Here is a 21,861-nt window from a genome sequence, read left to right on the forward strand (position 1 = left end):
GCACTTCTTTTTTAATGGGCTATCTACCTTTAAAAAATTTTTTTTTACCTATAGATTTTTTAAAGTATTGCCTCTCCCTCACCCCTCAGCACATCAATTTCCAAAGCCACTTACTTCTCATTTAACATGCATTTTCATATTTGACTTCAGACCCTGGTCTTCTGTATTATGGCCTGTTACAATTTATTATCCACACGAACGCCAGATGTGGGCATGAAAACCAAGTCTCCATATGTCAGTCCCTGCATAAAACCCTTCCTCAGCGCACCATACAGGAAATGATGTCTTAGCCACTGCCTGAAGGCCTGTTGTCCTGACCTCCCCCACCTCCTCAGAAGCGTTGGCGAGTCTTTCTGTCCGCATTATAACACCAGAATGCTACCCTTCCTGCAGGTGCCCCGTGGGCTCCTGTCTGCTATTTCACGAGTGTCTGACACCCATCTACTTGTTCCTGGAATATCCCACACACTTTTGAAAACCAACATTATTAAAAATAAAATTGCCCTGCGTCCCAGTAAAAAAAAAGAAAGAAAAGAAAAAGACCAACATTATTGAAGTTAATTTGCAAACAATAAAAACACCTGTTTTAAGTGTAGACTTTGATGAGTTTTGACAAATGTGTAGGCATGTGTAACCACTACCAAAAATATATATATAGAATATTCCAATACCGCGAAAAGTTGCCTCGGGCCACCTTGCAGTAAAACTTGCTCCTCCCAGCACCTCCCACCAGGCAAACTCTGATCTGCTTTGTGCTTTTTGGTGCCTGTTCTAGAATTTCACATACATGGAATCATCATAATGTGTGCTTCTTATCTGGTTTCCCTTATTTTGCTCATCCACATCATTGTCTATCAGCACTTGCATCCTTTGCAACTAAGCTTTCCTTAGTGTGGAGATACCACAGTGTCCTGGCCCTGTCACCTGTTAATAGACATCTGGGTTTTCCTGCTGGCGGCTATTATGAAAACAGCTGCTATGAACATGCATGACTAAGTCTCTGTGTGGACATGCCTTCATTGCCCTGGGGTAATTGGCTCGGGGTGCAGTGCTGGGATCTATGCAAGTATATGCTGACCTTCCTGAGAAGCTGTCAAACTATTTTCCTACGTGTTTGGGTACGACGAGCAATGCGTGAGCATTCCAGTTGCTCCACACACTCACCACACTCGGTTATATTCATGGATGAATTTAGCCATCCTGGAGGTATAAAGTTGTACCACATTTCACCAATTTCAATTTGCATTTTTTGATGACAAGGAGGCTGAGAGCTTTTCATGTGCTCACCATCCACTCGTCTATCTGTTCAAGCATCATGCCTATTTTTAAAAAATCAAGGGGCGCCTGGGTGACTCAGATGGTTAAGTGTCTGCCTTTGGCTCAGGTCATGATCCCAGGGTGCTGGGACCGAGCCCTGCATTGGGCTCCCTACTTGGCGGGAAGTCGGCTTCTCCCTCTCCTTCTACTGCTCCCCCTGCTTGTGCTCTCTTGCTCTCCGTCAAATAAATAAAAAAAATCTTTAAAAAAAAAATCAAGTTGTTGCCTTTATTGGGTTCTTTCCAATATATATTGTAGATATTTTCTCCCAGTCTGTGACTTAACTTTATTTTCTTAAGAGTGGTTTTTTTTGTGTGTGAAAAGCTGAAGTTTTAAATATTGAATTAAGTCCTGTTTAGTGCTGTTTCTTTTCTGCTTTGACCCTTCTGTGTCCTATGAAATCTTTGCTTACCTCATGATCATAAATATTTGTTTTATATTTTATTCCAGAAGTTTGTACTTTTGGCTGTTACTTTGAATTCTTTGGTCCATTGCATATTAATTTTTGCATATGTTGTGAAGTGAGAATCAAAGCTTTTTTTTTTTTTTTTTTTTTTTTTTTTTTGGGTGCTCAGTTGCTCCAGCACTGTTTTTGGAAAGACTACCATTTCTCCACTAAATTATCTTGACACCTTTACTGAAAGTTAATTGACCCTATAAGTGTGATCTTATTTCTTGAATCTCTATTCTGTTAAGTTGATTTATATGTCTGTCCATATGGCTGTACCACAATGTCTTGATTTTATAGTAAGTTTTATAGTAAGTACTGAAATCAAGACGTGGTAAGGCTCCCACTTTGCTCTTTGTGATGGATCCATATTTGTGTCCTGTCCCCCAAATTCATATGTTGGAACCCTACCCTTAAGGGGATGATGTTATTCAGGGGTGTGGCCTTTGGGAGGTAATTAGGTTTAGGTGAGGTCATGAGAGTGGGGCTCTGGGGATTGTTAGGGCTATTGCCCTTCACCTGAGAGCTCTCTCTCTCTCCAACCTCCATCCCCAATCCCTGCTTCCACCCCACACCGTGTGATCTTGAACTTCCCAGTCCCCAGAACTGTGAGAAACACATTTCTGTTGTTTAAACCATGCAATTTATGCTATTTTGTTATAGCAACACCAACAGACTGAGATACTATTTTTTTTTCCAAAAATCATTTTGCCTGTTCTAGGTTTTTAAAATTTTCCAGATGAAGTTTAGAATCAGTTTGTCACTTTCAAAAAACAAAAGTCTTTTTGAATTTTGATTGGAATTATATTGAATCTGTAGATGGATTGGGGAAGAATTCACATGTTAACATGGAGTCTTTCAGTCTTTGGACAAGATATTCCTCTCCATTTATGTGGGTTTTATTTCTTTCATTAATGTCTGGTAGTTTGGCAATGGACAGCTCTTGCAAATATGTATGCAAACATACATATATTCCCAAATATTTACTATATATATATATATACACACACACATGTGTATATGTACGCAGTGTTATACTAGAGTATAGTTTACTCTATATATACTATGCTAAGTATATATAACTATAATGAATAAACATATATTCTTAAATATTTTGCTTGTGTGAAGCCATGTTTAGAATTTCATTTCCTCTTTGTTTGTTGTTGTAATATAGGTCCAAATTGATTTTTGTATATTGATTCTGTTTTCAGAGACCTTGGTAAGTGTGGTTACTTCTTCTAGTAAAACAGTGGCTAGAAATGGTGAGAATGGACGTGATTCCTTCATTCCTGTAAATGTTCAGGTTTTCATGTTAACAATACACTTTGGTTGGTTGGGGTTTTCTTGGAAGCCCCTTTATCAGTTGAGAATATTTCCTTCTATTTCTACTTTGCTAAGAGTTTTTAACATTATGAGTGTTGAATTTTGTCAAAAGATTTTTACTTACCCACTTGAAAGGATTGCATGTTCTTTTTTCCTGTCAATATAGTGAAATATCTATTGAATTTTTGAATATTAAGCCAACCTCTCTTTCCTGGGATGAGCACCAGGTAGTGTCATCCTCTTTACATGTGCCTGGGTTTGATTCCTTTTTTTTTTTTTAAGCTTTATTTATTTATTTGACAGAGAGACAGTGGGAGAGGGAACACAAGCAGGGGGAGTGGGAGAGGGAGAAGCAGGCTTCCTGCCGAGCAGGGAGCCCGATGGGGAGCTTGATCTCAGGACCCTGGGATCATAACCTGAGCCAAAGGCAGATGCTTAACGACTGAGCCACCCAGGCACCCCCTGGGTTTGAGTTCTTGAAATTAAAGATTTTTGCACATATATTAATGAAAGATAATAGTCTGTAAGATGTTTTGCTTCTTTATTTGTTTAAACTCCACAGAACACTACAGGTTTTTCTTTTTTCAATTGAAACAGTAAAGTATCTTTTTAAAAGGCAAGATGAAAAGAGTTTATTTTAGATTTACCCACATATTTACCATTTCTGGTATAGATCTGAGTCTCCCTGTTATCATTTCCTTTCAGCCTGAAAACGTTGAACATTTCTAGTATGAACCTACTGGCCCCACGTTCTCTCAGCTTTCATTTTCTCTAAAAGTGTCTATTTCCCTCTTTTAAATTTGTCATTCCAGCGTCTTTTGTCTTGCATTGTTTTTGATGAGACATCTGTGGTAAGTCTTCACTTTGTTCCCCTGCATGGGACATATCTTTCCTAACTCTGAATATATTTAAGATTTTCTCTGCCACTGGTTTTCAGGAATTGGGTGACAGTGTGCCTTTGTGTGGTTTGCTTTATGCTTATTGTGCTGGATTTGTGAGGGTGCTTAGACCCGTGGGTTACAGTTTTATCATATTAGGAAATTTCAGACTTTACTGCTTCAAATATTTTTCTGACCCTTTTTCATCCCCTTCTGGGACCCCGATCATACATATGTTACATAGAAGACTTGATTTTGCCCTCCAGGTCACTGAAGCTTTTATAGTTTTCAACCTTTCTTCTTTTTCTGTGTTTCAGTTGGATAATTCCTATTTCTGTATCTTTAAATTAACTGACTCTTTCTTCTTAAGTATTTAATCTGATGCTAAGCTGATCCAGAGAATTTTTTTTTTATTTCAGATATTTTATTTTTCAGCTTCTAGGAGTTTGACTTACTATGTTTCTTATATCTTTTACTGTCTCATTATTTTCATATTTCCCTGTCATACCCCTGAGCATATTTACAATTACTGTTTGAAAGACTGGTTGATAATGCCATCATCTCTGTGAGTCCTGGATCTGTTTCTATTATATATGTTTTCTACATGTAATTGGTTACATTATCCTGCTTCTGCACATATATAACAATTTTTTATTGGATGCTAGACATCTTGACTATTACATTGTTGAATGTGTGCATTTTGTTACCCTTTAGAATACACTGAGTTTTGTTCTAGGTGCAGTTGGGTTACTTGTGAATCAATGTGATCCTTTTGGGACTTGTTTTTAATTTCTTACAGGACAAGTCTGGAGTAGCCTTTTATCTATGGCCATTCAGCCTTACTAATGAGACATAACTCTGGAATCTCTCTGGAGTGTCACAGATGTGAAGCAACTCCACTCTGGCTGACCAGAGTTCAGGATTCCAGGAATACTATGTGGATTTCAGAAAATGTTTGCTTATCAGGGTCTTGGTAGTTCTTTAGAAGTCTTACAGAATGTCACCCTTTGCTGCTTAGTATTTAACAATACACTCCTGAGAACCTCTAGGCAGATTTCTTGAGCTCTTTGTTTCAACACGACTCTCTTCTCTCCACTTCTGAACTCCTACCAATTCCAACTTCTCTGTCCTCACCTCAGTGAGCCTGCTGTCTTCTTGAGTCTCCTCCCTATGCCACAGGAGGCGAAGTACCCCTGGGGAGAAAACAGTCACCTCACTGCTTGCTTCTTTTATAGATTAGAGTCCTATACTGCCAGTTCTCCAATGTTTCATACGTTTCATCCAGTTTTCTAGTTTCTTCTTATAGGAGTACAAGTCTTATACCATTTACTCTGGATTGGCGAAAGCAGAGATTTATCTTCCTGCTCACCCTTGAGTCAGTAAATCCAGCCCAGCCTTTTCCTAAATGTCTGGCTTCTCATCTCTAATTACCTAGAAGACATCCCCTGACCTGCCATCATCTCTGAGTCACATGTTCCCCTTATCTTTCCCTTCCCATCTGCTCTCCCTTCTAGTTCCCCTTTGTCTGCTAAGCTCAAAATCTTGGTCATCTTTAAACATTAACTTAATTGTCCATCTTTTTAAAATCAATTCCAGTTTCAAGCCATGCCAGTTCTTCCTCAAAGATCCTTTAAATCCACTCTTTTCTCTCTGTTTCTACTTCATCCTTACTGGGACAGGTCCTCATCCACCCCAGAATAGCTTTCTAAATGAGACCGTGGGGGTGGCTGGGTGATAGCATGTATGTCGGAGGCCAAGAGGACCCCACAGTGGTCAGCAGGGCTCTTCAAACATGTCCAGTCCCCCCCATATCCCATGTCCTGGGTACTTGCAGGGCCATATTAACCCCCTCCACCACATTCTCTCATCTTCTCACATACTGTTCCCTCTTCTTGGACCACTCTTCTTCACCCCCCACCAGCCATACTTTGTTTCCAAACATCTACTCATCCTTCAGTTCTCAAATCAGATATTCCTTCCTTCAGAAAGCCTTCCCTTTCACCTCTTCTACAGATGAGGTTTGGTGTCCTCCCCCTGGGTTTCTTTCCCTGGGGATTATTTCTCCTATTTCTCAGTTTCATAATTGTCTACATCCTCTGTTAGATCCTAGGATGACGCTCGTGTGCCCCATGTATTCCTGGTGCTGCTACAATCACCTCCTTTCATCAGTGCTTGGCACAGGATCTGGTACCTGCAGGATGCTCGTTACATATTTGCTAAATAAACGAATGGCCAGATAATTAAACAAGAGTGATGTTTACATTGTAGGTTCTCGATCCCATCAATGGACCCAAAACAGACTTAGAGACTTACAGAAAGTCAGAGCTACAAAAGACCTAGAAGTAACTTAGTTAATCTTCCATTCAGGGCATGTGTCCCTTTGCCACTTCCTAGTAAATAATCAGATGGGCTGTGTTGAACCCACTTACAACTGGGAATTTAATCTTTGTCATAGCAGCCTGTCCCATTTCCAGACTATTTTATTGTTCCAATTGCACCAGAATCTTCTTCTACACAGCTTGCACCCATTGGTATCAGTCTTCCCTATGAATCTGTGTAGGCAAGTGTTATCTTGTATTCCAATAACAGCTATCAAGTGTCTAAAGACTTCCTGTAGCCCCCAAATCTTCCTGCTAATGACAATGATTATCACTATATTAGCTAATATTTCTCAGGTGTTTACCTGCTTGTTTGAACTTCACAACAATCCCACAAGATAGTTCGTATTATTGGTACCATTTTAGAGATGAGGAAACTAAAGCTCACAGGGGGACCACACAGAGATAAAGAGAGATGCCAGAGGAGGCCCAGCTGTTCAGGGCTCCCCAACTCAGCTCCAGACATATGAATGAGGATTCTGGAGGATTCCAGGTCCAGCCACCATCTGACTGCCACCCGGTGAGAGGCCTTGAGGGACAACCACCCAGCTAACCCAGATGACTTAAGAGATAAAAATAAAATGAGCGTTTTTGTGCTAAGTCACTAGGTTTGGGGTGGCTTGTTATGTAGCAATAAGCCACTGACTTCATCTTGCACTGCCCATTCAGGCCAGAGGTGTGCACGAGGTACATGCTCAGCAGATGTCACCTGCTGCAGCTACCACTTCCTTGAGTACTACCATGTCACTGATAGACACTGTTCCCTACTCATAAGATGAACAGGGAAGGGGGATGAAAAGACTAGGAAGGTAGGGAGCAGCCTGTCCAATCTGGTGCCTTTTGAGGGATGAGGGCAGCTTCCCACTGGCAGGAAGCATCCAGGCTTTGGAGACCCCTTCACTTGATTCTCCTGCATTGGGTTATCTTACCCCAGTGTCAGAAACAAGAGGAAAAGCCCCTCCTTACCTGAAGATAAACGGGGGATGGATGAGATGCCAAAAGACGGGTTACAGCAGTAAAAGATATGCCCCTGATTTGGCCATTGTCCCACCATATTTTCAGAAGTTGACGTTGTAAGGTCTTGCTTGGGCAGGTTCTCCTTCTGGCTCCTTCCGTGCTCAGCCCCAAATCCCCGGTTACAGGCAAGGAGCTGCAGATTTCATGCCTGTGCTTCTGGCACATAGCCAGGAAAGAGGGCTGAAGCAGGTTCCCTCTCCCAGGCACCCAGCCCAGGGCCCCCAGGGGCCTGGCAGTTCGATTTATATGCTTTTGGTGACGTTTGATATTCTTACACCCATCACCAGCCAGAGCCCAAACCTTAATGAAAGGGGAAAGAAGAAATCCTCTTTTGGTGATGAGTTTCCCCCTGGTTGGCTCTCAGACTGGCACAGATGACAGAAGAACAGCTTTGGGAGAAAACCACAGGTCTAACCAATAATTAAAGTAGATCCAGAGAATCTGGTTTCACCTGAGCAGTAAGAAGCCACCATCGTGGGGAAGGTAGGAAACACCCATAAAATAATCAGGCTTTATTTTTTACTAAATAAAATATAACTTCTCCTGGTTGTTAATTTCCAAGAGACTGCTCTTTACTAGGCAAAAAGTGAATTCAAGGGTGTTCATTCCCAGGTGAGTAGATGAAACAAAACCCCAGCTGTTTCCCAGGACTAACACAAAGACAGGAAATGAATGGGTTTGGAGGCTCTGTAAAGGTATTTGGAGCCACTGGAGATTTTTGTCAGGAAATATTTAAGGCCAGTTTTGTGATGGGCAGAAGAGGCGAGAGATTGGGCAGGCCAGTGATGGATGGGGTGAAGGGCGGTGCAGCTTGATCAGAATGATGCAGGAGGGATGGAGAGAGGGGTGGTTGCAGAGCCAATTCTGAGGAAGACAGATGGCCTGTGGGGAGAATGGGGCTCCCCAGTGATGGGGCCTTGGTGAGCCCCTTGCCCTCCTCGGCACTGGGCAGCCCCCACACTGTGCTCCAGCTCCCCTCATCTCTGTTCAGCCAAACACATCCCAAGACCTATCTTTACTCGCTGGCACATGTCCCTTCCTTCTCTGGGCCACCCCCCTGCCAGGCAGAGACATGAGTCCCAGTGGGTGGTGGATGAGAGGTAGCAGCAGTCTGGGACAACGGGGCTCTCTGGGCCTGGCTGGATCCCTAGTGTCTGTTTACTCCAAGATCATACCAAAAAATCTTCCACCCCCACCCAGCCCCACCACCTTTGGGATTTGTGCCTGACGCAGCCTTGCATGTGGACATTTCCAGCATGGACAGCTAGCTTCCTGGCAAGCATCCCAGATGGCCATGGAGACAGCTCCATGTTCTGTTCCTCCCACGGATGCTCCCCCTGGGTCATGGCTCTGCCTTGGGTGGCCTTTTCCCTTGGCTGACTGCTGGGTTGGGTCTCATTTCCCTCCAACCCACTGTCTGCATCATTTTCCCCAAACTCTGCTCTGTCCTCGCAAGCCCTTTGCTCAAAGCTCCAGTAGCTCCTCATCACCTGAAGAAATGATTCTGCCCCAGTGGGGTACATAGGGCTTACCTGGGACACCTTCCAAAACCAGAGCATTTAGTCTGAATGTGAACTTCTTGTTCAGGTGATCCAGTGTGTGACAACTGAATGTGTCCAACTGGTCCACAGAATGAAGTGTGAATGTCTGAATCCATCCTTCAACGCCCAGACCTATCTTCATAACCTCATCGAAATGATACCTGGACAAACCTCTGTAGCAGATGGGTCTCCTTCAGGTTGTCTCATGTTGCCACTAAGCTGGGAAACCTTCCCACTTACCCCCTACACATTGAGGCCATACTTTCAGTCCAAGACCCGGCTTTATCTTCATTTGGATTCCCTAGAAACCAGCTTGAGGGGGACTTCAGTGCTGATGCTTTTATTGGAGGGGGTAGATTCTAGAAGTGCATCATTTGGGGTGGGGGAAGGGAGGTGATGTGAAAGGGAAATGAATGCAAGATGGTGGTGAGTTACTGTGCTGGCCACAGCTTCCCCCAGACACACAGTGAGGTTGCTTTTTCAGGCAACCCAGAGGTTGCCTGAAAGGCTTCTCCAGAGACACACTGGGGGAAGAAAAGAGAATTTACCCCCTTGCTCCTTCTTTCCTTCCTTCTCCCATTGGGTGTTAGCTCCCGTGGTCCACTAGCAAATCTTGGTCAGGTGACCTAGAGAGCCAAACAGATGTGGTATGGCATCCTCACTCCTGTTGGACCCCTCAGGTCTCCCAGGCCCACTTATCTGTAAATTTCACGTGTGTGAAGCACACACTGTCGTGGACTTCACATATGGATTCTATCTGACTCAGTTTCCCTCCTGTCAGTGAGTCTTCTTCCCAGAACCTACAAGTCCTCCAGGAATGTTGGTCGAAGAAGACCTTTCCTCCAGAGGACTTTGCAGGATCTACCCAGCCACCACCAGCAAGTGACATTCCGGAGTGACTTCCTTGGCAAGTGGCTTAGCGGAGTGGTGAGTAGACAGGTGCTAGAGTAGGACCACTGGGTCCAGGTCAGCAGGTGTGACCGTGGATGAGTTACTCACCTCTCTGTCTCAGTTCCCTCATCTGTAAGGCTGGAATGACACTAGTGCCTCCTTCCTAGTGTGGTTGTGAGGGGTAAATGAGGCGACGAAGTGGTAGTGGTATGCTTAGTGCTGGATCTGTGGTCAGGAAGGGCTCTGTCCCTCTTGCGGCGGCACCATGAAGGAGGAGGGGGAAGTTCAGGTCTCCCTGGAGGGCTGCATGCCCTCTGGCCTCAAGGCAGTTCCTTCTTTCCCTCCTCGCCTCCAGCACATTGCCCCACGGGGGTACATTGTGTCTTCTTGCTTCTACGTGATAACATGACACAAAAGGGGAATGGGGACCATTGCAAGATGTTGCTCACTTTGGGAGCCACACCCTTGGGGGGGTTGGCAGAGGCTTGACTGTCAGAGCCTTTTGTCAGTCAGCAAGACTGACACTTCATCTTTGACCTCCTTTACAGAAAAATAAGTAGAAAATTCTGATTTGTAAGTGAAGCATCTGCTACCTGGGTTGGACAGGCAGGAAGAGAAGACGTGTCCAACACAGAGGTGGTCTGGGGGCCAGTGGGACCGACTGGGAAAGGTTGGGTCTGAGTTGGCATGGTCTCTCTCATATTCCCCTGGCTGGTTTACCTTTGCCCCTTGGCCCTTGGCCATATGCACCACCCCTGCCCCCCCCCCCACAACAGGAGACAAGTCTATGCTTGTTGACATTCCCAAGAAAAGCATCACACTTCCCATCCACCATGACCATGGAGCTCCCCTCCACACGCCCCTCCAGCCTGACTTGAGCTGGGGCTTCCTTGGAAAATGCAAAACTCCCCACTGCCCCCCATGCTCTCCCCCAGTGCCACATCCTTCCAAGTCTGTTTCCTGTGTCATTGATTCCAGAATGAGATGTTCATTTGCTCTTTGAAAATAGCATTCAGAGCCATTCAAACAAGCCTCTTCGGCTCAGATAAATCACAGAGAATGGAAGGGGAGCTCAGAGCTGTTTTTCATTTAGAGGAGCCCCGCTCTCCTGGAAAGCACCCAGGCCTTCCCACTTGAAATACAGCCTCCTCCTTAATTTCGTTCCACAAGCCCCCCGCCCACTGTCAGTTTGATTTAAGCGGTAATTCAATCCCAAAGTGAGCAGCCCCTTTCAATGCTTCTCATTACTTTTCTGCATAATGTTATCATATATAAGGACCTGGGCTGAGGGACACTCACACCCCAGCCATTACTCATGCACAGTGCCTGGTCTGGGAGCTTGGCAGGGGTCTGGTTTAGGGAATCAGGTGTCTGCCTCATTCTTGGGGGCAATTGTGGTGTGATTTCTTCTCTCACGGGAAGCTCAAGATAACAATTCATTATTTTTTTTCTCCATGCCCCAAAGCGATATAGTATAATGGTGGCCCCTTGCTAACTAGGGAGGATGCATGATAATCCAGGTCACAGACTGAACGACCTCAACACAGAACAAAGACTTCCATAAGACAAGGATGAAGCATTCTCACAATGCTTGGGTGCTCTCCTGACTCAGCTGCTTTTGGTGATGACAAGCCCCACCAAGCCTGCTGGTATTAATGAGACCCATTGGAGCTGCTTTGTGTTCCTAGGAAGATCTAGCCTATGTCTATAGCTCATGTAGTGTCATTATCAAAAACTCATTATCTAGTAATTTTTCAGAAGTTCTTGTTTGTGTGGAAGTGTTGTCAGTGACCACACTCTGGGTGATTGACTCAACAACAATTAGCTGGATGTCCACACAGCTGGTTCTTGTCAAGATGCGTTACCAAGCCAAAGAGAACAAGTGAACCAACCCTAACATCTCCCCAGCACCAAGGAGAGCTCTGGGGGCCTCCCAGATGAGTGATGGAGCAGAGGGGCAAGAGCCAGAGCAGCTCAAGTATAGACTCACTCTGTGTCGCGGCTGGGATGCAGCTTCCTCTGCACCATCTTGCCCCTGCCTCCGGCTCTGGCACCTCCAACGTCACTCCCCAAACCCTGCAAGCCTGGAGAACGCAGCTCAGAAGGCCAGAGATTTGGCTGCATCATTTCAGCCAAGTTCAAAGCCTGACAGTTAGGAAGTACAAAGAGATGTGGTGAAGAGGGAGCACAAAGCACAGGGTCTGGACAGATCCGAGAGGAGAGGGTCCTTTCCATATCCAGACTTTCTTGGGGAAAACGTGGGGAAGAGCTCACTGGATCACAGGCCAAGTCTACAAAAGTGTTTGCCTCCTTCTTGATCAGTACAGCAGATCCTAATGGGGTACGCTGCGATGCTGCAGGGTGGAGCATGCAGGAGCAGAATAGGGAGCTCCAAACATCAGGGATGAAGTGAGAATAAGGAATCACAGATGCAAACACGGGGAAAAAAAGAGGCACATCTCTGCATTGGCAGCTGCTCCCTGTGCAGAATGATGTATTCAGAGTTACCATTTTTTCTGAGTTTTATGACAGCATATAACCGTGGCAGCTGCTTCACCTTTGTCTGGCAACCTGAAACCAAAACCAAAACACTATTCTGGGGACAGTTACTTTAAAAAGGAAGTTGTGTCTCCTTCTGAAGCCCAGCTGGGCCTCCAGCTAGAAACCCAGCTGCCGCAGAAGGAAAAGGTGGTGCCACCACTGCTCCAGTCTTCCCTGGACCAGTCCCTAGCCTCACATGGGGAGGAGAAGGAACTTGAACCTCTTTCTGGATTCACCTGCCAGCCCCCCTACTCTTTCTTAGGGCAGATACAAAACAAGGAAAGGGAGCACAGATTTCAGACTAGTGATGGCATCTCCCTCTGACTCCCTGATGCTCTGGGCTGAATTATGTCACATGGTCAAGTCCTAGTCTCCAGTAGGTCACAAGGAGACCTTATTTGGAAATAGGGGTACTGTAGCTATAGCAAGTTAAGATGAGGTCATATTGGAGTGGGGCCCTAAACCAAAATGACTGGAATCCTAATGAAAAGGGGAAATTTGGACACACACACACACACACACACACACACACATACACACACGTACACACAGGGGAGAACGCCACAGGAAGATTGGAGTTCTGCTGCCACAAGCCAAGGAAAGACCAGAAGCCAGGAGAGAGGCCGGGGACAGATGCTTCCCCAGAACGTTCTGAGGGAGCACAGTCCTGCTCATCCCTTGATTCTGGACTTCTGGCCTCCAGAACTAAAAGACTCTAATGTCCTGTTGTTCTAGGCCCCCCAGTTTGTGGTACTTTGTCCCAGCAGTCACAGCAAACCAATAATCTAGGTTAAAAATCAAAACCCAAAACCAAACCAAACAACAAAACAAAACAGGGGAAAGGGAGCCTATGCTTCACTTCTGGGGATGCCTTGACTGCCTCCCGACCAAGTTGCTGTTTTAGGGAATATTCAGCATGGGTCAGTCCTGGGAGCCAACTGTGGTAGACCAGATGTCTTGAATGACCAACATCCAGTCTATTTGAAATTACCCTCTGCAGAAGGGAGGCAAACCGTAATTCCCCTAAATCAGGGTTTCTCGATGTAGGCACTGTTCCCATTTGGGGCCCAATCATTCTTTGCTGGGGGGGGGGCACTGTCCTGTGCATGATGGAGGTGTAGCAGCATCCTTGGGCTTTACATGCCAGATGCCAGCACACCCCCCCTCCACAGCTGCAGTGACAACCAATGCCAGATGTCTCCCAGGGGGTTGTAGGGGGGAGCAAAGTCTGCCCTCGATGAGAACACTGTCCTAAAGGAGCCTATCACACTTTCTTAAACCCCGTGCTCTTGCTTCTGAAGCTAATGCATGAACTAGAGAGCCCCTGGGGGCTGTGGGATCTAGAAGCCTGCAGTCTTTCTCAGCCTGGGCCATTCCTTTGGCTGGTTTTGTAGCAGACCCAACACACACCTTTGATTGTGAAGACTCCTGAACTGGCTTTCTCTTCCGGGAAATGACATGGAGATCCCCAGCTTCCCTCAAACCTATGTTCTTGCCTTCTTGGTCCAGAGTTGGTGGGGACACTTGCTAATGAGATCCTGTGTAACACGCCACATCCCTGGGATGCTCAGTCCATCTTCCCTGCGACTGGAGGGAAGCCTCTCTAGCCATTGTCCAGCACCAGGAGGCTTCTGCTGTGTTTGTATATTTGGAAACCCATCACAGTCGACTCTGCCAAATTCATTCAGCCATTTTGGGTCCCCCTATTTATTTTCTTGGCTTCAGTTCAAAAGCAAGAGCTCTATGCACTAGTAAATGGATATTAGAATCCCAATTTCCCCCCTCACTGGTGAGCAAATTGAGTTTATTTTAATGGTATCCAGGCTGTTGATTTGTTTAAATCAATTAAATGACCAAAGTGGTATTGTTTTTCTGCTTGTTAAAGACAGTTATGTATCCCATTCATCAGTGTGTCTCAGGGCATTAAGCCCATCACTGATTCAGGAGAGGTTTTCCCCGGGGAGCCCGTGGTCACTTCAACCATCTGCCAGCTCACAGCTTCAGAAACAAATGGAAGCTCCTGGGGTGTGCATGAGAAGCAAAGACAAAGGCACCACTTCAAGCTAAGACAGAAAGGAAGCTTGTGTGTCACCATGGGTCCTGTGTGCTGGAGAAAGCAACACGTAAATTGTCCATTGATTCTGCAGTGGTTATGGGGTGGGGGCGGGAGACAGAGTGCCACTTGCTTTCCTGAGCTAATTAGGGGTAAATAATGCTCAACCCTAGTTGCAAGGAATGCTTTCAATTTTTCGCCCATCTGCATCTTTAAATGTTTTCCTTTTAAGAAAAGATCATTTAGACCTTCTTTCTGCAGCTCTGCAGATCTTTGGCTGAGGTCCTGATGTGCACATCAGCTCTTTTGTGTTGACTGATCCCTAGGGCCATGACTCCCAGCTCCATCCTTCTTGTCTTTCTGGGGCTTGTCCTTGGCCTTCGCAATGGCTTCACCCAAAAAAGAGAACCAGAAAACTTAGCAATGGGTTAATCATGTCTTAGACACGTTTCTCTGGAGGGTGGGGTTGGGTGAGGTTGCAGTTGAATAGGGGTGGACCAGGTGAGGTGCAGGGTCCAGTGTAGCCCCACCCATCCTGGGCTAGAGGCAGTTCACAAGCTATGTGCCCTCATGGTGCCTTGGTCTGTCCCATCCATTAAATGGGACAATCGATGATGCGTATGACTTTCGTGGTATGTTCATATGTTCAAATAATTCCGAATATGTGGAAAATACACCAGACATGGCCAAAGGTGCTTAGCAGATGTAGAATGCAATGGGGTTGAGGAGCATAGCTTTACTGAGAAGAAGGCCTTATTGTTCTTGCTTTCTTAGACTCAGCCTTAGTGTCAGCTGGTCTAGGGGCATCCCTGGGGACCAAAATTGCCTGTGGTTAAGGACTGTTGTGCTGGCTGCAGGATCCTTACTCACACGTATATAACCTCATCTGAACCTGTTTTCCGCCCTCTGTAAATTCTATGCGTTCCATGTATCCCCTGGCTCCAATAATGGAGGCCCCTTGGAATTTCTTGCCTCAGCATAGGCACACAATTATAAGCTTTGGGCCCATCTTTTCCCTAGGAGGTGGTTTCTTCTGCAGGAAACTCTGCAGATGTGAGCTGGACTCAAAATGTTCATAAGAGTGCAATGGAAATGCCCAAGCCTGCTCTTGCAGATGCTTGGGGTCTCAAGCACAACACTGTGGGACGGTCTCCGTTGGTCCAGACTCAGTTATACCCAAACCCAGGGCCCACACATGGAGATCCGGAAATGTTTTCTTACTCGTTGAAGTAGGAAAGCTTTGTCTTGAAAATAATGCAGATCCAGGGTGGAGATTTTAGAATCTGTGAACTATGGCATAGAAACACGAATGCCCATATTCTTAGAGTTGGTCTCAGATAATATTGTTAAAAAAAATAAATGAACAAATAATATTTTTTTTTAAAAAGCCCTTTTGAGGTCATGGCCTCAACTCATGGCAATTCTTTTCTCATTTTTTTCCATATTATGTTTTTTTTAATAGCAACATCAGAGTACTAAATATACACAGGAAAGTTAATATAGGTGTTGCATGTACAATGTTTTCCAAATACATAGCTTTGAGATACAGAAACAACTTAAAAAAATCTGGAATAAAAGTTCACCTGTATGGAAATCACACCCAGCCCCCCACCCCCACTCAAATATATCATGTCATTTCTGTTTATTAACATGATTATGGTATGCATTTAAAGAAAAACACAACAGTAAACTACAATAGTTTAACTTTCAAGAAGATGGCATATAAATATGTCTATAAGGACAGCTGTGGTATAGATATATGTATAACACTTAAACAGAGATGCTTCTGTTTTGCTGTTGAAAAATAACAAGTGCTCCATGTAAAAGTATAAATAAACAGTTAACAGTTTATTGTATCAGAAAATAATTTAGGAAAATCAAAATAAACCCAGATTTACTATACATGAGGAAAGGGGGAAAAATAAAGTTCTACAACATTTAACTTAAAACCTGTGAAAATAGGCCACTGTGGCCATCAGCATTTAATTTCTCGTCCTGTGGTTCAGGTTCATGGTCTGTGGATTTTCCAGTTCCATGGGTGAGCTGGGGAGGAGGAGGAGAGAGATGGGCCCATCTTTAAACGTATGTAACTAGACCTGGCAAATTCAAGTGTTATTCAGATGCACTAGGAATGTGGGAAATGGAAATGGATCCCTCTGTTTCCCAGACGTGTGTCACATAGATGCCCCATGTGAAAAATCCAGCCAATAATCTGGATGTTTCTCTGGGTATTCTGTTTTATGCCACCCTAATGCCCAGGTGTGCCCAATGACTTGAAAGCAAAACATCCAGATGGTTGACTGCCTTTTCCTTTCCTAGTGGCATTCTAATGATCGACGGTGAGTTTAGTCAGTGACAAGTTAAACCGGCAAAGAGGCATTCAAAAGCTAATTCGATTTTTTTGTATAAAACATATATAGGAGCCAGATTTGTTGACTCAACTGTGCAACCGTGGACAGATCTCTGCCACTGGTCCCCACCGGTTCAGCGTTGAACAAACTGTTTCCCATTAAATCAAACAACAGTTGAAGGGTTTCAGATATTTCCCTTCCTTTTGGTTATTGATAGTTTCTAAATGTTTTGCAGTAAACATTTACTCCTTCTGGGAAAAAAAAAGTAAAAATAATTTAAAAATATGATCCATGCTTCCTCCAATGTCCAGTTTAACACTTCTGGGTCTAACTCGTGTTTGAGAAGAGTCCTGATCAATAACATGTGTAGAGAGACTTAATCTCTTGCTGATCCATACCTCAATCCAAAGTTAAGTAAACTTAAACAACTTAAATGACAAGTTGAGGCTGTTAAAGCTCAGGGAAGGCTTTGTTGTTACTGTTCTGCTATTCATTTGAGTCATTTTAACTGAAGGGTAACCGAGTTCTGGGCTCCAGCACCCGCCATCTTGCTTTTGCAGGGAAGGTGGGAGAAGGAAATGATCCAAACAGGGCTGCCAGAAGAAAGGGAAAACAAAACAAAACTCTAGTCTTTAAGAAAACAATTACCTGCAGCCCAAAGCTGGTCACATGTTTCCCCCAAATCTCTTTTTCATTCCAAAACTTCACAAGTTCCCACATGTCCCTTTCACCATGACTGGTGAGGGCTTCAGGGAGCAACGGATACCATGGATGTTGTTCTGTCTTCCCACCGAGCAGAACAAACACGGGGTGGGGCGTGTCTCTGAAACATTCGCTGAACCTCAAGCCATTCCATGTCATCTTGGGCTGGGAATTCATCTCTAAGGATCTATTCTCTGGTCAGTTGACTGAGGACCAACTTTGTTAAGGACCTTTCACCCTTCTGAGGAAGCAATCCAAATGCAGTGAAAAGCAAACAAAAGGCCTATTTTTTTAAAGTGTCTGTAGGTCATGACAGTTCAGTTCAAGGAGTGTGTGACCAAATGTGGGATCTGCTATGCCAGCTGACTTTTCAAAACCAGCTGCCCATCCCTGTCTTTGATGCCCTTCACCGGGAGAACAGTTGGGCTTCTATGCAGAAGTGGCGTAGTACCTAAGAGCACCTTAGACCTGTCCTCTCCAGGAATTCCATGTTAAGTTCGTGTTTTCCTGCTGTAAACTCATCAAGGAAAACACTCCTGGTGCTTTATAGACCTTAAGTTGTAAGCCCTCACATAACATATTAGAAATCTATATGCATAAGACAGGAAAATGCAGAGTGGAGCTCCCAGCCCAAAATAGACTTTGGAGGCAGATGGGGAGGGTCCCTTCTGGTGGCAGTGGTGCTTCACAAAACCTGGCCAGGAACAGTACTATGGGCTTGCTGTCACACCCTTCCGTGGATTTCAGCAGCTACGACTTCAGCAAAGCCCCTCTCGCCTACTCCTGATGGTCTCTCAGAGTTTGGAAATGGAGGTTGGATGTTACAATGGCTTTGAAATTGGCCCTTTTGGCTTGCAATGGTTACAGAGTGAAGGACACATGGTTGTCTTAGAAATGGGACAGTGGCCCAGGAGGGTGGTATATGTCTGCCTTTATGGTTCCCTGCATAATGATTTGAAATAATTATACGAGGGTCCCTCAGAGGGTTCCCCCTTCCTAGACTTTTGTAGCTACAAGTCTTCATGGTACACGATGGTGCCCAAAAGTAGATGTTAGTACTGCATAGTGTTCTCGCTTCTCCCAAGGCTAAAGTACTCCCCGATTCTCTGGAAGCAATAATTTGCCAGATTCAGCAAGACTGGGATGAACTGACAAATGAAGGACAGTTGCCAACCCAAAAGCTATAAGCATCAACACTAAAGCATTTTATTGCAGAATTTCAGAAATTTGACAAAATCTAGACAGTGTGATCAGCTGAGTTAATGTCCACATAAGAATAAAGCTTGTAGGGATTTGTTATTTGGTGTTGCAGATATTTACATGTTGATTTTGTGTGAAAATCCAGGTCTCCAGGGGATCCTATTTTAAGAGAGAGACCACCTGGGACAAACCTAATTAACTTTCAAACAGAATTTCCTACAATCCGATCCTCTGCATCATTCCCACCACATATTACTCAGCAGATGTTTTACTGTGAGATTCAAGATATTAGCAAGAGTGAACTCAGCCCCAGGGGATGTCTTAGCAACTCTCTAGGCTTATTATATTAACCTATTTAATTTACACTATTCATGGTATATGTGTGTTCTGATTCTACCCTACACAGAAGAGATAACATGACTATTTATACATTCACTGACCCTCACCCCCCTACTCACTAGCTGTTTAAACTGCCCCAATCCCAAGTTCTCATAAACCTATACGTCCCAGATATGCAAGTTTGGTCAGTTTAAACCATGTCTCTTAAGCTGAGGTTGTCCCATACATGACTTAGATTTATGGATTCATTCAAAACTATTCTCTTGAGTCTATGCACACTAACTCTTGGAGCATTTAGCAAGGAATCCATCAAGTGGGACATACAATGGAGCTACTCAAAAGATTTGTTTTAGCATTCTAGCTCCAACACAGACATATATTATAACCAAGTTGACTATTCTCTTCAGTTGCCTTTACAACTGGCCATGGGCTGTGCACTTACAAGGGTGGGGTGTAGACCTGTCACTGGCATGGTGTCTGAAAATCAGCCCCTCACCACGCCCTTGCTGTCCGTGCACTACTCCCTTAAAGAGCCCATGACAAGCATCTGTCCTCTTGCAGCTCCTGCTGCAGCCTCTATGTTTAGCCCCCTCCAGCCAAAGCGAAATGGAGTGGAGGGGAGAATGTGCAGAGTTGAATCCCTAGCCAGGGATTGCCTGCTCACACGGTGACCAGTCTGAATTCCAGAAATTGGCTATCTTGTGTTTGCTGGTTGAGATCTTTCTAGAATCATTTGAGTTCAAAAAGAAATCTATTTCTGTTGGCTTGATGGCTGGGGTGATCCAAACAATGATGGTTCTTTGCCTACACCTCTATTTACCCACTCCTTACACTCGAATGCAAACGCTAACCCCAGAAAGGCAAAACTATGCACAACCATGCTCCACACTTTTCGGAAGGAAGGGCTGGTAGCATATTTCAAAATATCAAACAGCTATTTAAGACCTCGCCAAAACCCCACGAATTGTGCTGAGTGTAACTAACACACAAATCTTGGCTCAGAGCAGGGGATGAAGAGCAAGTTTGTCTTCATAGCCGGAAGCACATCGATGTAAAATAAGTCAGGAAGAATAATCAAAAACTCAGATGGTGAGAATTTTGCTCATTTATGTGGGCTGTGCTATTTACATTGGAAAACAAACAAACGATCAAAAAACAGTATGGCATAGCAAATTGACAAACTGCACCAAAATAACCATTCCAAAATTACATGAATCATGGTGTGTTTTGGAGTATCTGCTTACTTAAAAGCAGATGTTGTTTAAGAAGTACGTTGCTAAGTGTGATCAGTATTGAGGGTGAGCTTTGGAAAAGGCAGCTGCCTTCTCTTCTTTACCAGGAGGGATGACTCTCCCTGGGGCTCCCAGGGCCCTGTGGGCTGTGTCTCTGTCCTTGGATTCCCAAGTCTTCCTTGAGAATTGGTTGACCTAGCTAAGACTCGACAATGTATGTATGTGCACGGGAAGGGGTCCATGGAGAGAGGCAGCACTCGAGGAAGAGAGAAGTTCATCGCCTCGCCTCCCCGCCTCCCCTGCAGGGCCACTCCTGTCTAGAATGACGAGGGGTTTGGTGGGAAACAAGGTGGATGGTTTGTAATGACTGGGGCATCTCCTCCTTGGCACTGCACTGCATTTTCAGCCGGGAGGTAGGAGCAAGGCTTCCTTATTCTCTTCAACCTCAGGCCAGCCCTCGTTGAGCAACTGATGGTTCCCAGGAGATGCGGACAGCCCTCTCTTCTCTTCCTGCCATCACTTTGCTCCATTCTCTTCCTATCACTTATCCCTCTCTCTGGAAATCACTGTTTTTAGCTTCTATGTTAATTATCTGCCTCCTCCTAGAGTAGAAAGTAAAACCCATGAGGGCAGGACCATGTGGCCAACATGACAGGAGTTCAAGTCTTGGCATGAGCAGATGAATGGCAAGTTCTGGCAAGCCACAAAGAATCGCTTCTCTTCCAACTGCATCTGTGAGTAGTGTCTTCTGAAGGGACTCATGCAGTGAAACAAGAATGACCACAGTGCCCTTCCCCACTGTGATGTGTGGGGTGACTCGGTGGAGACAGGGCGGGGGGAAGACACCTCGAGGGAGTGCTGACACTCACTCATGCTGGGACCTCCCTGTTGAGACAAGATGCTGGTGTCACAGTATGGACAAAGAAAGGTATGTACTGATGCCATGCACTGAGATGAAAGTCATGGGAAGATCCAACCAGACCTGACAGGGCTGCAGGTCCCAGCCCTGGCTCCTCGTCTTATCTCCCAAGAGACTGGGGTCAGCCCAGCTTCCTGAGCTGCTGATGATACTGGACCATCTGGGAGAAGAAGCAAAAAAAGGTGGAGTAACTCCTTGGGCAGTAAGAGTCACATGGAGACCTTACAAGGCAAAAGGGTCAATTCTCCATTATGTGCTTTTCTTAATATGACAAATGGGAATGGACATCCTCACACAAAATTCCTGAAGACTAAAAAGCCTATACAGAAGATTCTGCCTGATGCTGAAATGTGGCTGAGAAAGAGCAATGTATCTGTGAGAAGGAAGAGTGCTCAAAGATGTCAAGGTCACAGGGGTAACTACTGAATTCCTAGGGGTCAAATTCAGAGTTGGTGGGATTTGCTGATAAGTCCAGGTTTCTGAGTTTCGAATGCTCCATGAAGAACTGAGATAAACATCTAGTCAAATGCAGCATGAGATGTCCACCCAACTCAGGATGGGGAAGGACCAGAAATACTTGGGAGAAACCAAGGCTTCCTAAGAGGTGTTTACTTCCCACACAGGAAGGACACCAACTATGGAGACTAACCGCCCTCCAACATGCCCAGGGGTCCCCACACTTCCACACTGAGTGTGAGCAGGCTGCAACCGAGGAGGAAGATGCGGTGGGC

At 44.9% G+C, this 21,861-nt stretch overlaps 1 protein-coding gene across 5 annotated transcripts in view; it reads right to left on the reverse strand.

The window, feature by feature from the left end:
* AJAP1 (adherens junctions associated protein 1) overlaps positions 1 to 21,861 on the reverse strand; it is a 189,544-nt gene that overhangs the window by 45,531 nt on the left and 122,152 nt on the right. Inside the window, exon 7 of one of the 5 annotated variants that reach the window (XM_073903443.1) lies at positions 15,829 to 16,430. The exons of 2 other annotated variants lie outside the window; for them this stretch is intronic. The gene's annotated coding sequence lies outside the window, so the exon portion shown is untranslated. Of the gene's footprint in view, positions 1 to 15,828; positions 21,291 to 21,861 lie in introns of those variants that run through there. 2 more of the 5 variants (XM_073903442.1, XM_073903441.1) reach the window with 2 other exon arrangements.

Source organism: Callorhinus ursinus, unplaced genomic scaffold (assembly GCF_003265705.2).
Source record: "Callorhinus ursinus isolate GAN/ISIS: 27379988/994484 unplaced genomic scaffold, GSC_fseal_2.0 scaffold18, whole genome shotgun sequence".
Classification (NCBI taxonomy): Eukaryota; Metazoa; Chordata; class Mammalia; order Carnivora; family Otariidae; genus Callorhinus; species Callorhinus ursinus.